The 17,001-nt window shown below is 31.8% G+C and overlaps 1 protein-coding gene across 12 annotated transcripts in view; it reads right to left on the bottom strand.

The window, feature by feature from the left end:
- The window catches only part of sm (heterogeneous nuclear ribonucleoprotein L), a 237,508-nt gene extending 224,599 nt beyond the window's left edge, over positions 1-12,909 (bottom strand). For 6 of the 12 annotated variants that reach the window (XM_036374938.2, XM_036374932.2, XM_036374927.2 and 3 more), the window contains exon 1: positions 8,574-10,111. The gene's annotated coding sequence lies outside the window, so the exon portion shown is untranslated. Of the gene's footprint in view, positions 1-1,760; positions 1,957-8,573; positions 10,112-12,661 lie in introns of those variants that run through there. The other 6 variants (XM_070109120.1, XM_070109119.1, XM_036374941.2 and 3 more) reach the window with 3 other exon arrangements.
- Positions 12,910-17,001: the final 4,092 nt, after the last annotated feature.

The raw sequence follows: 17,001 nt of genomic DNA on the forward strand, positions 1-17,001 counted from the left end.
TATATTTCCTACAAATTTTAATTCATCCGTTCTTTTTAATGTTTCCTTTGTCTTTCGCAATTTTTTATTTTAATTTAATTTTTGTATTTTTTGCCAATTTGCAACGTTTTTTATCTGACTTTTAAAAAATATTGCAAAAAAAATATTTAAAAAATATAACAAAAAAAAAAATTTTAAATATAACAAAAAACATTTAAAAAATATTACAAACAAATATTTAAAAAATTTTTTCAAAAATTTAAAAAAAAATATTATATATAAAAAATAATAAATAAAAAACTACAAATTATAAATATTAATTTATTTATATTCTTTGTAATATTTTGCTACCGCAGTATTTTTTTTTTTTATTTCTATGAATTTTTTTCGCCAATTGGCAAAATTCATATTTGACAATTCGACGTTTTTCGCCATTTTCTGCAAATTTTTATTAATCTATTTTTTTTTAATGTTTATTTTGTGTTTTGCAATTATTTTTTTAAATTTAGGTGTTTTTGCTAATTAGCAACGTTTTTAATCTGACTCTTTTAAAAAATATTACAAAAAAAAATATAAAAATATATATAAAAAAACTAAAAATATATATAAAAATATACAAATATTAATTAATTTATATTCTTTGTAATATTTTGCTTTTGCAATATTTTTTTTTTATTTATTTTTTTTTTCGCCAATTGACAACATTTCTTAATTGACATTATCGGGTTTTTCGGCATTATCTGCAAATTTTTATTTATCTATTGTTTGTTGTTTATTTTGACTTCGAATTTTTTGTATGAGCAACGTTTTTTATCTGACTCTTTTGGAAAATATTACAAAAAATATATTAAAAAAATGTTATAAAAATTAATAAATAATATATAATAAATATTAATATTATTTTTAAAAAATTTCCTAACGCAATAATTTTTTACCATTAATTAATAGTTTATGAGTTTTGGACAATTAGCTACATTTCTTATTTAACAATTTCCGCATTTTTTCGCAATTTCCTGCAAATTTTTTTAATCTATTATTTTTTATGTTTATTTTGTCTTTCTCATAATTTTTGTTTTAATATTTTATAATTTTTTGCCAATTTGCAACCTTTTTTATCTGACTATAATTTAAAAAAAATTTAAAATATTTAAAATGAAATGTAAAAAAAATTATAATTAATAAAAAATAACAAATAATTAGTATAACTTAATTTATATTTTTAATATTTTTCCTGCCACAATCCTTTTTTATTTTTCAATCTTTTATTTGTTTATGAATTTTTCGCCAAATGGCAACATTTCTTATTTGACATTTTCGGCATTTTCCTGCAAACACAAAATTCTGTCTGCTTTTTAGTCTGCTACTACATGCTTTTACTTTGCTACATTAATCACTGGTAAAGAGTTATTATACTGTAATTATTATTTATGCACTAATTTAAAGTATTTTATTGAATATTTGCAAATTGTTTGCATTTTGTAATTCTGCAAGCTTTTCTGCTGCTCACACGCTCTTCTAACAATTTGTCTCGCCTTTGTGCACAAAAAAAAGAGGCAACACACACATACACACAAGCATAGAAAAATCACAAAAATGTTCCTGCATCTCTTCCGACTTTTATTACTTTCATTGCAATTAACCACTTTTCGCTTTCCACACTTCGTGTGGCATGCCACAGACGCTATGCGGTCGAAAACACCAAAAATAAATTTAAGATAATTTTACTGCATTTTTTGGCAATTCAATTGCCTTTGCTACACACAAAAACGCTAAATACTCACTTTTTATTTGAAGCGAAAATTTATTTTGGCGAATTCGCGTTGACGTTCGCTTTGGCTTTTGTGCGATAACTAAACTTTTTTGTCGACTAAAAAGACTAAAAACTGCAGCGCTAAAGCGTATAACCTTTTTATTTTATTATTTTGCTGTAATTCAAATAGAATTCAATTTCAGTTTTAGACAGCGACGCAACTTTCAAGGCCTGCTAAGCTGACGTACAGATATGTTTTATGAATTTTTGAATTTCATTTATTTTAATTTTGGGTTCAAATTGCAAACGTTCCGCTTGGTAATGATTATTTGCACACGTTCAATGAAATTTTTGTGTTTTTTGGTATTTTCTTCTTTTTTTTTTGACAAAAAGCTAAAGACCACGCACGCTTTGATACTGTGTTACAAGCAGCTCACGTATGCTTTTTCACGGTATTCTTTTCGCTTTTTTCTTATTACTGTTTTGTTACTTTTTGCACTGCTTCCGGATTTGCGTTGCGCTCTAATTTGTTTAGAAAGAACTATTTTTTTTGGTTGGCTGTAATGATGAATTTAGCGTGAACGAAATTTGCTGCGCGACAATTACGTCTGCTTGACGGCGTTGCTGACACTTTTCTGGACGGTGGTCTCCGCTTTTCCGAAATGCACAGCCTGTCGACAAGCAAAAAGGGCAGCAAACAGTCGGCCGTCGCAGTCGACCGCGCTGCCAGCAGCAGAGTTGACGAACGCTGTAAGCATATCAACTGCTATGCTTGTTGTTGTTGTGCAGGTGGAACATGCGCAGTAAAGACAGTAACAACAACAACAAGCAATGCTGCTGTAGAGCAAGCGAAGTCAGTTGAAGCGAACAACCCTCAAATGCAACTATGCGCGCGGCAAGTGTAGGCTGCGGGGTGTGTAGGAGAGCACGCGCCAGCGAGTGGAGTGTAAGCAGTTGTAGGAGTTATATGCGCGCGTGTGTATGTGTGTGTGTGCGCGTGGCTTTTAAAGCAATTGCAGTGAGAGCGCGTACTGTGCGCACAGCAGCAACTAGCGTTATCACTACCGTTGTGACACAAGACACGACGACGGTAATGAGCAGGCAGCGCGTAGGAGAGCTTTTCCTTGTACATGTTTGCTGGCAAGCAACGCTATAATTTTTAGGGTTGTATTGAGCGCAACATTGCTGATAGGAAAATTGTCAACAAGCAGGCTGCAAGAGGGTGGCTTTTGCTTTGTTTGGGTAATTGTGTATGCACGCGCAAGCAATTTACCGCCTCGCAACTCAAACTGCCGAAGCGCGCTTTGCCGATAAGCGCGCTTAACGAACGTGCACTGTTTGGCGTATAGAGCGCACTCACACACATTTTCACACGCATACACCCGCAAGCGCTTTACTTCGCTCGTCGCATGGAAACGAATTCCTCTTTCACCTTTTCGCCGATAAGCGAACTCACTTTTGCATACTTCCTACAAATCGTCGCTTTCCGCTTCCACCTGCATCGCTTTTCGCTTCCTTTCCTGTCGTTTGCCTTTCTCTCTCCTCTTGCCGCCCCTGCGTTGTTACCCCTTGCCCGACATTTTTCTAACAGCGCAGCTCTTAGTGCTCGTACACCTTCGTTTGCAGCGCTAAGGGAGCGCTCAGTGTGTAAGCACGCGAGAGCTCAGCTTTAGTTAAGAGCGTTCAGGAGTTACTTTGATAAAATTTTCGGTTTCTTTTTGGTTTTGATGAATTCTTTTGCAAATGCGTTTATCAAGCAGCAGCCTGTGGTGTGGCGTTGGCGCAGCTGATTATGCGAGGGTTAATTAATTTACGTAGCCATGATTTTTCAAAAGTGGTGAAATGCCGAGAAGGTAAATAATGCGTTTTTTCCGTCTTCTTCTTCTTTTAATGCATAGACAAAAAAAGTAACCCCTTTATTTTTGATCTTGACATATTGTGGCTAATGAAATTAGGATTATTGCATTTTTTACCTAATATTTGGAAAAACTAGTCAGCATGTGACCTTTGCTCTAAGGGAAAGCACTGAAGTTTTCAAATTTTGGCTATAAAATGTGGAGCGAGTACTTGAATATTTCTCTAGAGGGGCATAGAAGTTTATTTAGTACTCATATTGTACGCATATTCCGGTTACATGCCATGTGAGGTTGGCTTACAAATTATGGACGCATTTTTTTATAAGCAACCTCATTAGAAGACTTGACTTTGTCATTCGAATAGAGCACAATTTTTCTGATATTAGAGACTTCTCAATAGGCAACTCCCTCGGGTTCGACTTAACCTTGAGCCAATAGCTCTTGATAGAAATGAGAAATGTCGGTTACCTTCTTTTTCCAATGATTCAGAAGCAAATTTCCCCAGAAACGCAGCTCCCGAACACACTTAATAATTGGTTCAGATCGCGACCACTTGGTATTAGTTTTCAAACTCAATTTCAGACTCGTCAAGCTGGAGGTATCGATCTTCGTCCATCTAACTGACAATTATCTAAGAAAAATCTATGAAAATTACAATCGTCGGACTCTTTACAGTCGTAAAGCAAGCTTACTCTATAGCATGTCTTAAAAGATATATAAAAACCTATCTATAGTTTTTACCAAAATGTCGAAGAAACACGAACAAACTATATCAAAGATAACCAGGAACTAAGAGTTTTTGAAAAAGAAACTATTCAAGGCAATAATTAGGCTTGCTGCTCTAAAGAACGCTTTGTGGAAGACAGTTTTTAAAGGAACTGCTCGATGTCTATTAAAAAATAAAAAAATTTTATAGCAAAATTGACATGTAACGAAGAAATATTTGAAACCAAAATTCTTCTGTAATAATTAAAGAAACCTCGACAATGAAATTTATGTTGTTGGAATGATTTTTTCTCAGTTCTGGAAGTTGGCGAGTTCACAAAGGAAAGAAGTGGAAGGCTTTCTGAAAGATTGCTATGAAAATTTGACAATTAGGTACGGCATTTTTATGTCAATCATTTTTGTACAAAAATACATTGTCATTGTCAGCACGATTTGAAACCAAGTAAGATACTATAAGTCATGCACTCAGTTGAAAAATTTAGCAAAAAGTCTGAAGGTAGCATAGATGTAAATGTGTATTAGCGAGCAAACTAGGAGCCGTGACTTCTAGTTCCACCTTTTAATACTTTTCTCAGTACGTTAGACGACTAAAAACCACGCTGCCGTAGCAACACTGGTTAAGAAGTCGATCCCAGCAGCGATCTCACTTGGACAGCTTACAACGCCGGTACCTTCTGGTAACTGAAACTCCTATATAATTGATCATAAGACCCTCACAAATCGACAAAGCGCTTTTAGTCTGTTACAAATTTATTGAGGCGGCTAATGTCAGTTAAGGCTATGTCTTCTGGTTTGCGGAAGGTAAGACTACCGAGATGGTTAAATTTTTATGAAAGCTAACGCAAGCACTATATACAGACTTCTCTAAAGGTTAACTTTCTTTATTTTTACTAACCTAACTGCTCGTCATTGACTTGAACTCTTTAAGCCAAAGCCAGCGTTAGTAAAAATATATGTAATAGAAAGAAAATGAAAACTAAGAATAGCTTACAGTTATAACACGACGATATTTTCACTTCACTATAAATTTTATGAAACTAAAATCAAGTTCAGTCTAATAAAAAACGATTCACGTGCTACTTGTAACGACCAGAAGCTAATCAAACTGCAATAAAATTGCAAACTTTATTTTCCTGCCTTCAGACTGACAACAACAAAACGCTTTGTATGTACCTCTGCATATATGTATATGCCTTTAAAAGTATGTAAATAAGCACTTAGATGAGACATTTGGTCATTACACCGTGCGCCGACGGCAGGAAGACTGGTTCGACAACAATTATTCGCGACTGTAAATAATAGAAAAACTAGTTTTTCCAAGCAGCCGCAGCTAGTGAGACGAGTGGAGGTTTTCGCGAAGCTTTAAAGTATATTTTATAGATATGTATGCATAGGTATATACACAGTAGCAGTTGAGAACTTTGTACAGAACGCAAGCGGTAGAGGCTTAGAACAGGGTGAAAATGGCATTAGAGGTTACAATGGCCATTAAGTAAGCAGAGAAGTGATTGTAGTGAAAACAGTATAAGAAAATATTTAAATAGAATTGAAAATGATTTCAGTTGAGTTAATATTAAAGTAAATATTAATTTAAGAAATAGAAAAATTATTTTTTGTTTTGGAACTGAAAAATCTGTAGGAAATTCAGCTAGATTTTAATTAAAGAAATAATAGCTAAGAAGAAGCCAGACATTTATTTTATTTTACCAATTTTTATGCGACAGAATAGGTATTCTCTAATCAAACGAGGAAAAATGCCTATATAAAGACACTAAAATATTAGTTTTAAGCCAATACCGCCATTTTCACTTCGACCCAAGCTAGCAAAGGCTTCGTCTAACTCGTAAATTTTAAAACTTATACAAAAAATAACTTATTTACAAATGTACAATAGATAAGCATGTATTTGTTTTTGTAAGTACATAAAAGCTTGTCAGTAAACATTTTATTTAACCTTCGTCCTCTAACAATCAATGAAACTGAATAAAAAAAGTGATTTAGATAGTCAGTGGGGTTACCACGCAGCACAGCAGGGATGCTTTTATATAATAAATATATGAATACACATACATACATTTAGATATAGTAAATACAGAAGAAGTATAAAGAAATTGTATTGTACTTGAGAGGGTTGTTAAATAATTTGTTTTTCTTCTAGAAGCGGGTGGTTCGTAACAATTGAAGTTAGTGTGGTGGCAAAAATGTAAAGTGTTAAAAGAAAGTTTTTTTGAAAAAAAGAAAAAAGCTTAGAAAATAAATACAATATATTCAATTGTTGTAAAGAAAAGTTCTAGTTTCAAAGCGGTAACATTCAGAAACATAAAATATTTGAGAAGCTCGCAATTGCATTGCCTTTTTGTATATACGCGAACTAGTCCCTCAGTTTTCGAGATATCGATCTGAAATTTTGCACAAATCAATTTCTCCTCAAGAAGTTGCTCATTTGTCGAAACCGCCTATATCGGAACACTATAGCATATAGCTGCCACACAAACTGAAAAATCACAATGAAGCTTTTGTATGAAAAACTTTTTTATTTGTTAAGATATCTTCACGAAATTTAGTACTTCATATTATTAAAGGCAACGCTACTTTCTCCAAGCAAACTGTTCAGATCAGATTACAAATAACTATTTTATTTAAAACGGTAACTTCACGAAATTTGGCATAAATTATTATCGAAGGTAACATTACAATCTCCGTATAAATTGTTCAGGTCGGACCACTATAGCATATAGTTCCAATTCAAACTAATCGATCAAAATCAAGATAAAGATCTCTTCTTGTAACCTTTTATGCTATAAAAAATGCACCAGTGCAGAGTGTTACAGCTTTGTTGTAGCAAAAGCTAACGTTTTTTGCTTTATTATTATTATTATTATTATTATTATTATTATTATTATTATTTATTATTATTATTATTATTTATATATTATTATTACTATTATTATTAATTTTTTTTATTATTATTATTACTATTATTATTAATTTTTTTTATTATTATTATTACTATTATTATTAATTTTTTTATATTATTACTATTATTTTTAATTTTTTTTTATTATTATTACTATTATTATTAATTTTTTTTATTATTATTAATTTTTTTTTATTATTATTACTATTATTATTAATTTTTTTTATTATTATTACTATTATTATTAATTTTATGTTATTATTATTACTATTATTATTTATTTTTTTTATTATTTGATATTTTTATTATTAAATATATATTAATTTGTATTTTACTCCTAAATTTTTTAAAGTTCGTGAATTTTTTTAAATTATTTTTCCGCATTATGTTTTAATTGCTATTTGTTATTATAATTATATTTTTTGTTATAATATACTAATTTTTGGTTATTATTAATTTATAATTTGTTTTTGTCATTATTACATGTTTATTATGGTTTCGTTTTTAATTTTTCGTCTTTAATTTTTATAAATTAATATGATTTTACCATAATAATATTTTTATTGCTATTTTCATTATTATTGCATATTTTTTGAGGTTAATCAATTATATTTATATTTTAATTAATGTTTATCACTTTTTTTTTTTGTATTTAGTTGTATTAATTTTATATTTTTTTATTTCCGAGTTTCTTGTTTTTTATATATATAAATTAAAATTAAATGTATATAACTATATATGGTATAATTATTTCTTACTATTTATTTTTCATTATTTATTTTATTTTTTTTTTTATCTATTTTATTTTTATTGTTTTATCTATTTTATTTTTTGATCTATTTTATTTTTATTTTTTTTATTATCTATTTTTTTTTATATTTAGTAACTTATTATTATTGTTTTTATTTATTAATTTTTAATATTTTTTTTTGTAACATTTATTTATTTTTTCTTTAATATTTATTGATTTATTATAATTTTTTTAGTATTTATTTATTTTTTATTTTTGTTTTTAGTATTTATTTATCTTTTATTATTTTTTTTAGTATCTATATGTATATATATCGTTTTTAATTTTTTGGTATTATATTATATAATATATGTTTGTATGCATATACAAATAAGATTATATTTTTTATATTGTATATTTTTTCAATTTTTTTATTTTCATTTCACTAGTGCCACTTTTTATTTGTATTTCAAATTTTCAGCCTCATGAAGTAACAAGCTGGAGCAATATTTAGCGCATTTATGCACATAAACACACATACAAACATAAGTACATTCATATTTATGTTAGTACTTAGATGTAAGTGAAGTAGTTAAAGTGTTATAATTCAATTACCGTTCAAAGCACGTCTTCCTCAACTGTCGCCGCTGCTACACTTAGCTCCACGCTGCTGGCTATTGGCTGGCCGCTGCTGCACTCTTACGTTCTTGCACTTTCACTTTGCCGACGGACGGGCGTCAGTTTTTAATTTATGTGTATATTTACTTTGCACACCGACTTCTTAGCTGATTGATTAGCGTGTTTAGCGTAAATACACCAAAACACAGTTGTTAACAACCACCACACTACACGCGCATAGGCTTTGAGCGCGACCGAAAACGCAACTTCAAGTTTGCAGGCTTCAACGATGACTGCAGGTTTTGCTGCAGTTTTGATGCGATTTTCCAATCCTTTTTTGGAATAACAGTTCTCGCTTTCTGCGCTACAAACACATACGCGTTTATTTGCAAACTTCGGCTTACAAAAACACACACACATGCACGAAGAAAGCGCGCTAACACACACACACACACCGACGTATAAATGTGTTGGTGGAGGCTGAGGAGGCGGAAATTTTAATTTCAATTTTGTTGTTGTTGTAGCTGATGCCGAGCGCTATAGCGGCGGTTTTCCTTCAACGTTTTTTTTTCGACTTTTTGATAAGAATTTCGGGCTTTATGGCATACAAACACACATTTTTCGTTAGAAAACTTTTATTTTTGTATAATTTTCACTTGGATTTAGCGAATTTGAAAAGCGATTTGCGATTTGCTTTGGTATTAACACAAATTTTGTGGAAATTTTCGAAACTTTTGCAATTTTGCACAGAATTAGTAAACTTTCTGCTTTCGTACTGCACCTTTTGGCGTGTCTGTGTGTGTTTTTGTTGTTGTTTCACAGCTAGTTTTCTGGGTTTGCTTTTTACAAATGTTTTGTGTTTGTATGTATATGCAAGTGTATGGCTGTGTGTGTTTTTATTATATTTAATTTTTTTTAGAGTTTTAAAGTTTTAAAGTTTTTGTTAGTCGCTCTGTATATACATATGTATGTATATGTATTTGTGTGTGTATGTGTATAACTATGTGTATCTACTTAAGTTTATATAAGTATGTGTCTCTACACTGTTGCTAGTTGCTGTTGTTATTATTGTTATTTGTTGTAATTGTTTCTTACTGCTGTTAGTGGTGGTTCAAGTGTTTGGTGGTGTTTTTTTAATGCTTCCTTTCCAGCTTTTTTCAAGCTTACAGCTCTTTACAAGGAATTTGTTGCAATTTTTCTTTATTTTTTATTATGACTTTGGAATTTTTTACTTCTACTCAAATGCCTTTGCTGCACTTGTTGTTGCACTTGCTTTTTTATAGCTTGCTAGCTGCCTTCGCTGGCTGACTGCCACTTTTGCCACAATGCAAATTTCTTTTTTTTCGCACAAATTTAATTGCTTGCCGCTCTTCGAATTGATTTTCAATGCTTTTTGCAATTACAATTTCACAATTTTACAACTTTACAGCACACAAAAATGTAGTGATTTTTTTTTTTTGATTGATCTCGGTATGTAGTTGGTTTTGGTAGTTTAGACCCGCTCAGCACCTCCGATTCGCTTCAAAGTACAATTCGTACTAAAAAATTGGCCCCAAATGTGAAAAAGAGAAAATTCATTTCGCCAACACGAAGCAGGGGCAGCAGCGCAGCGCAGCCGTCCGAACGTTATACGCCAAAAAGGCGCACAGCGGCAGCAACCAGTAGCAAGCAGCGATGACGGTGTTGGGGCTGCGCACAGTGGGTGGTAGACGTAAAATACTATTGGAAATTTTTAGACATAATTCTTTATATAAATATAACAAACCAAATTATTGTCATATTACAAGTAAAACTAAGCATAGATAGTATTTTTTCGAATTAATCAAAATTTATTTTTATGTAAAAAAATTTAAAAAAAAATAAAGAATAATTTCGTTTGCACCAAAGCTGTACGCTTCACAAACACCAAAGATTCCATACAATAACTTGATTTTGCATTAGTGGTCCAATCAGAAAAACTTCTTCGGAGATTATACCTTAGCCAAATTTCGTGAAGATATTTTCATAGTTAAGGGTGTTGTATATAATATGACGAAGTTTCTAGCTTCCAATTAGCCCTTACATATTGGAAAAATCAACAGACAAGAGTAACTAGAAACTTATTAGATTATGAATGGGAAATAGTTAGGTTATTGAACTCAAATGTGATACTCTGAGATTAGGTAGCAAAGCAAAATAAGAAATAAATTTTCTGAAAATTTTTTAATTAAATGTGTAAATTTTTTTTGTGAATGACTCTTAAAATAGGGATTAGAGAAAGTCAAGCGCTTTATTTTTCTTATATTAATTGCTTAATACTTATGTATTCTAAAAGTGTTGGTTAGTGTGGGTTTTAAATTTTATTCTAGGCACACCTAATGTGAAATTAAAAAAATCGACTTTTTCATATTTCGATAGATTATACGTGTAAAAATAACATACTAGAGTTTTTAATCGATATCTTTACTTGTTTTGGAGTTACAGCCTTCTAAAGTGTAGCCGCTCAGTTCAATCAGCGCCTTATCTTAGTTTATCTTTGAACGTTTTCTCAAATTTACATATTGAAAATTAGCTTGCATGACTTCTTAGAGGTATATGATCCGATCACTATAAAATATTCTGCATATTATGTATGTATAAGTACTCCATACAATGACCTTACAGTTTTTTGATCTGTAGAAAAATCGAATTTTAGCAGGCAAAAATCTTTGAGTAAAATTCGACTGTTTGTTTTAAAATACCGCAATTTTGTCAATATTTGATTTTCTTCGACCGTAGATCTTTTTACGGGTCTTGTAGTGAAGAATTTTTTTTTTTTAGTTTACATACACGAAGAAGCTCAGAACCACATCACAGTGAAGGACCATTGTTTTTAGCGCTGTCAGACATCGCGTTAAATATATTAGATTTTATTTTTTTAAATAATCAAGATTTTTAGGCTGTCACAATAAGGCTGTCACCTTCTATCAACGCTTGTTTCTGGCTTAAAAGTATTTATAAAACTATAGATGAGTTCATGTAATCGTCTAAATAAAAACGCCTTCTAATGATATTTTGATAGGATTGCTAAATAATATGTATTACAAGTTTTGCTCACGCATTATTTTCTTTCAATATTTTTTTCCACTTTTCATTCAAAATAACACCACAGTACAATAGCAATAACCGGGCTGGGGGAGGCACATACACTTTACGCTGTTGCGAGTACAACTCAGACGTTTGCCGATTGTAATTGTTTTTGCCTTTCCTGCAATTGAAAATTGTATCCATAGTGGCCGAGCGGCGTGCGAGTTGTTGCTGCAGCAACTCGTCTACTTACGCCGAGCAACGCACAAACATATGTATGTATAGACATATAGTATATTGCTTGTGAAGTTTAGACGATTCGTACAACATGCAGCAGCAGCGCAAACAACAATTAAAACAACAAAAGCAAGAGTAAGAGCAACAGCGAAGCGCGACAGCAATAATACAATTCGTGTAAGTACACGAGCAATTGCAGACGTTGTACCTTAGCTGAATGTAATACGCTTGGAGCGCGCCGCCGGATGGGAGTGCGAACAAGCATATAAATAGCTACACACAAACATATATATAAAATGAGCATGTAACTGCTGAGTGTGCTGAGCGAAGAGACCGCAGCTGAGATGAATTCGCCGCGCGCATGAAAAGTCAAAAAGAGCGACGAAAACGCGCAGCAGCTGAGCGGTAGCGGGGAAGCGCTGTGAATTAAAGTGGCGTTGTATGGGTCGCATGTGCATGCGTGTGTGTGTGAGCGGCTGCGACAACAGCACTAAGAGAGGGGAAAAGAGTGCGCTGAAAGGCGGCAGTGACAGCGACAGATATGTAGCAAAAACACAAACAACAAACGATTGTACCGAACAACAAAACAAACGAATTACAATTTTCAAGCATTGCAAAATTGAAAATCTCACAAAAAAGAAACAACAGCAATTAATATTGCAACATTTTGAAACTGCCAAATACTATAGTTGTTGTAATAGATGCAACAAAAATGGTGGCCATGCATTTTTCAACACACATTTACAATAACAACTGCACTTGTATCGAGTAATAAACATATTTCACTATGAAAACGCTCATACCTCAATGAAACGCCCGTCCAGATGCCGGCCTACAAGTGTTTTTATTATTATTATTCACCGTCTATTCTCCGCCTACGAGACAATTTGTATGCTCCGTAAATGCAAATCTACAAACGCACAATATTATTTACGATTTTCTTTTATTGCTTTTGTTTTTCTTTTTTTTTTTTGTTTATCCAATACACAGAGCTACTACTCGCAATGTGAAACGACGAAACGCGGCGCTGCAGGTTGAATTCACGAAAAATAATTACAATGTACACTGTCCAATTGTGACTGACTTCCGAGTCGCTTGTACGCGAGTGTTTTGGCTAGCGCTTGCTTGATTTTGGCTTTTTTGTTGGCACTCTGCGGCGAATATATCTACACATCGGTATGTGTGTGTATGCATGCATGCGTATGTATAATGCGGCTGAACAAGCGTGGCCAAGTGAACGGTAAATTCATGACGTTTCATAAACCACAAGCCAGCATACGCTCAGCCGGAGCGCTGGTAAAAAAGCGCGGAGCGGCAAGTGAGAGAGCGCGAGAGAGAATTGCTGCGCGCCTGAGTTGCGTTTGCGGCAAGCGAACAAGTGTACATGAATTGTGAAGTGGCGAGCGCGCCCACAACAAAAAGGCAAAAAGTGCCTACAGGAGTGTATTTACAGAATGAAAGGTTCCAAGGCGCCAATGCCGTGGCAAGAAGTCAAGTGTTTGAAGTTTTTGGTAATGGTAGGGCTTTTTAAAATTTTATTTTTTATTTTACTAATAAATAGGTTTGATTTTTTTTTTAATTCCTCTAGGTCTACATTCAATAATTAGGTTTGTAAATATGCTAAGCTATAAAATTTTTGTCTTACCTGCCAAATTTAATTTAATTTTAGAAAATTTTTAGTGTTAATATTTTGAAATCTTTGCCTAGAAATCTATTTGATTCTTATGGAAGGAAAATGGTTAGGTTATTGAACTTAAATGTGGTATTCTGAGATTAGATTGGACATATATCGAAGCTCGCATACAACATTGCAAAGTAAGTATTAAAATTTTCTGAAAATTTTTAAATTTTTTTTAGAATGATTCCTAAAGTAGGGGCTAGGAGAAGTTATATATTATTTTCTTTAGCGTAATAGCTCAAAACTCATTCTAAAATTGTTGGTTACTGTGGGATTTATATTTTATTACATATTATTATTTCTTCAAATTTCGATAGGTGTAAAAATAACTTTTATCTTTAAAAACAACATTTATCGTAAAACATAATAATATAGCTTTCTAAAGTGTTATCGCTCTGTTCAATCAGCTTTATCAGTTTATCTTTAAACGCGTTTTTCTCAAAACAACATTTTTCAAATTTGCTTGAGTGATTACTCGGAGACAAATGATCCTATCACTATAAACAACCTATTACTCTTTTTAAACTGATCAAAAACCGAATTTTGTTAGGCCAAAAACCACAAAAATTTTTTTGTAAAATTCAATATTAAAAAAAACACCGCCATTTTGTCAACTTTTGATTTTTTTTTCCTAAATCATTATACACCCATTATCTTCTAGTACAGGGTTGCAAATTATGCATTAAAGAAATAATTGAATTAAAATTCGAATTAATATTTTTATTTATGTTGTAATCCCAAATACGAGATTAAAAAATTTAATCCCGCATACCGGATTAAAATCCCACATTTTTATTTTTATTTCTAATCCCAACTATCGGATTGAAAAAACAAAAGAAACGTTTTAATCTCAAGTATTTAATTAAGAATTTAAGCAATAATTTGTTTTAGCATTCAAATTTTTTCAAGTTCATTCAAATCAAAAAATAATATATTAAAATTTTTTAATCCCAAACATCTTGGATTAAAAAATTAAAATTTAGTTTTTAGTCCAACATTTAATTTTTATCCAAAATTATTTTTTTATTTTTTATTCCAAATTTTTTTATTAAAAATTCTCAACTCTGTTCTAGTAGTGAATTTTTAATAGATTTCATCCACGAAGAAGGCCGAAGTCACTGCAGCAGTGGTGGACATTTTTTAGCGCCGTTGAAGATCGCTTCTAACTTAAAAAATATTTAATTTCTTCTTCAAAATTTTTACCTAGTATATATAAAGTAAATATTCTATAAATAAGCCTTTAAAATTTTAAAACGATCGATACTCTAGTTTTTTTTTTTTTAATCGACTTAGTTTTTAATTAAAACTATTTATTATGAAATTTTCACCAAGAACTAACGTCACTAACCAACAAAAATCGTTTACTTATTAAATTGAATATTTTCATTCATCATTTAAGTAATTCAAAAGTCATATCTACCCTTATTATAAAAATATATTCAAATGTATGTTCTTCATTCCAATTATGAATGATAATATTAAATATTATATAATATGTGGTATAAAAAGATCTTAATATTTTTAAGCACAAATTCTCTCTATCTTTGATATTTCAACTTGTCTATATACTTTCGTGCACTACTGTAAATGTTCGCAAATTAATAATTTATAATAATTTTTGATACAAAATTTTACTGAAACTCATTCACTGTTTTAACCACTGTAACTCTGTTTACTTTTCTCTCTCTCATTGGTTGTTACCACGCACCGCCGCTAAATTAGCGCATGCGCCGATATGCACATTCTCTTGCCTCTGCGTCATGTTTGCAATCTTAACACATTAACTGTAGATTAAGCGTCGTATGTATGTAAATAGGTGCAAACATCAGCTTAGGTGAGCGACAAAACACATGCTCTTTGAGAGCCAAAGCAGTTAGTATGTGAGCGAATAGCCCTACCACTACCTGTGGCATATTTACAGTTATTCCGCATGTGGGTGTCAACTATTTGCATATATGAGCTGAGTTTATGTTTGAGGGGTAAACAACCCGCTGATTGAAATTTAATGGTATTCGGGTTTATATAAATTAAGAGAGGCGATATTAAAGCCTGTTGGACTGATTTCTGGGAAGTCGTTAGATGATTAGATAAGTTGGAAATATTTTAAATATGTTGTATTGAAGCCATATTGTAAATAAAGCTATGTTACTATAAAAGTAAAATTATATAAGTACATATGTATACATACATACAAACTTATGTATTAAAAGTAATAAATATTATGTTATATAGTCGCTATATGCTATATTAATCCAAACCGAACAATTTCTTCCAAAATTGCACCATTGATTGATTGATTTATCATGATGATTTTGTCTCCAAATCCAGTAAAATTGTTGGATCATAGTTTTCTTGCTCCAGAAATCAATACCATGTACTTGATGCGTTGACCCCATATGATCCTTTAAATAATTCAGTCGGCCGATATGGCTTTTAGTTCCTTTGGGGTATCTATTTTTAATGCTTGAATTTACTTCCGACGCTTTTTCCAAAAGTATGGCAACGTTTTTGGTTGGTGTTCGTCTATTGCATGCCCTCGTTACAAGTTTTCTTTTGGAAAAAAAAACTGAGGACTTTCGGTTTGAGTCTGACAACGATGCTCAATCTCAATCAAAATATGTTGACTCGATCCTTAGTGGATACTGGGAGCCTGTGCTAATTTCTCTAATGCTAACACGATGATTTTCGACTTTCACTTTTTCAATGTTGTCATCAGGAAAAATGTTGTTTGAAAAACTCTCGTGTTTATAACACTCAAAAGGAAAGATCAGAGATCAGCGTGACGCGCTGAGTCGATTTAGCTATACATATGTCTCTGTATATACGCGGATTAGACCCTCAGTTTTTGAGATATCGATCTGGAATTTTGCACACGTTCTTTTCTCACCAAGAAGCTGCTCACCGCCGGTATCGAATCACTATAGCATATAGCTGCCATACAAACTGACCGATCATACTCAAGTGCTTCTATAGAAAACTGTTTTACTTGTCATATATCTTCATGATATTTGGCATGGATTCTTATACAAAGCAACGCTATAATCTCTGAAGAAATTGTGCAGATCGAACCACTATATCATATAGGTGCCATACAAACTGATCGGTCCAACTTTAATGCTTGTATGGAAAACTTTTTTATTTGACAAAATATCTTTACAAAATTTGACACTAATTATTGCCCAAGAAAAGGCTACAACCTCCGAATCAATTTTTTAGAACGGATCACTATAGCATATACTAGCTGCCATACAAATTGGCTATTCTACATACATTAATGATATGGTGTGGTAGTTGCTGTAGGAAATGCACTTGTGAAGGACATTATAGCTTCGGTGCAGCTGTAGTTAACTTTTTTTCTTGCTGCGTTTTGAAGATGACTATAATTACATTAAATTTAAATTGCAATATAATTATTTTGATATATAAATTAATTATGCAAATATAATGCAACGCAAATTGCTGCTA

Source organism: Bactrocera oleae, chromosome 4 (genome assembly GCF_042242935.1).
Source record: "Bactrocera oleae isolate idBacOlea1 chromosome 4, idBacOlea1, whole genome shotgun sequence".
Classification (NCBI taxonomy): Eukaryota; Metazoa; Arthropoda; class Insecta; order Diptera; family Tephritidae; genus Bactrocera; species Bactrocera oleae.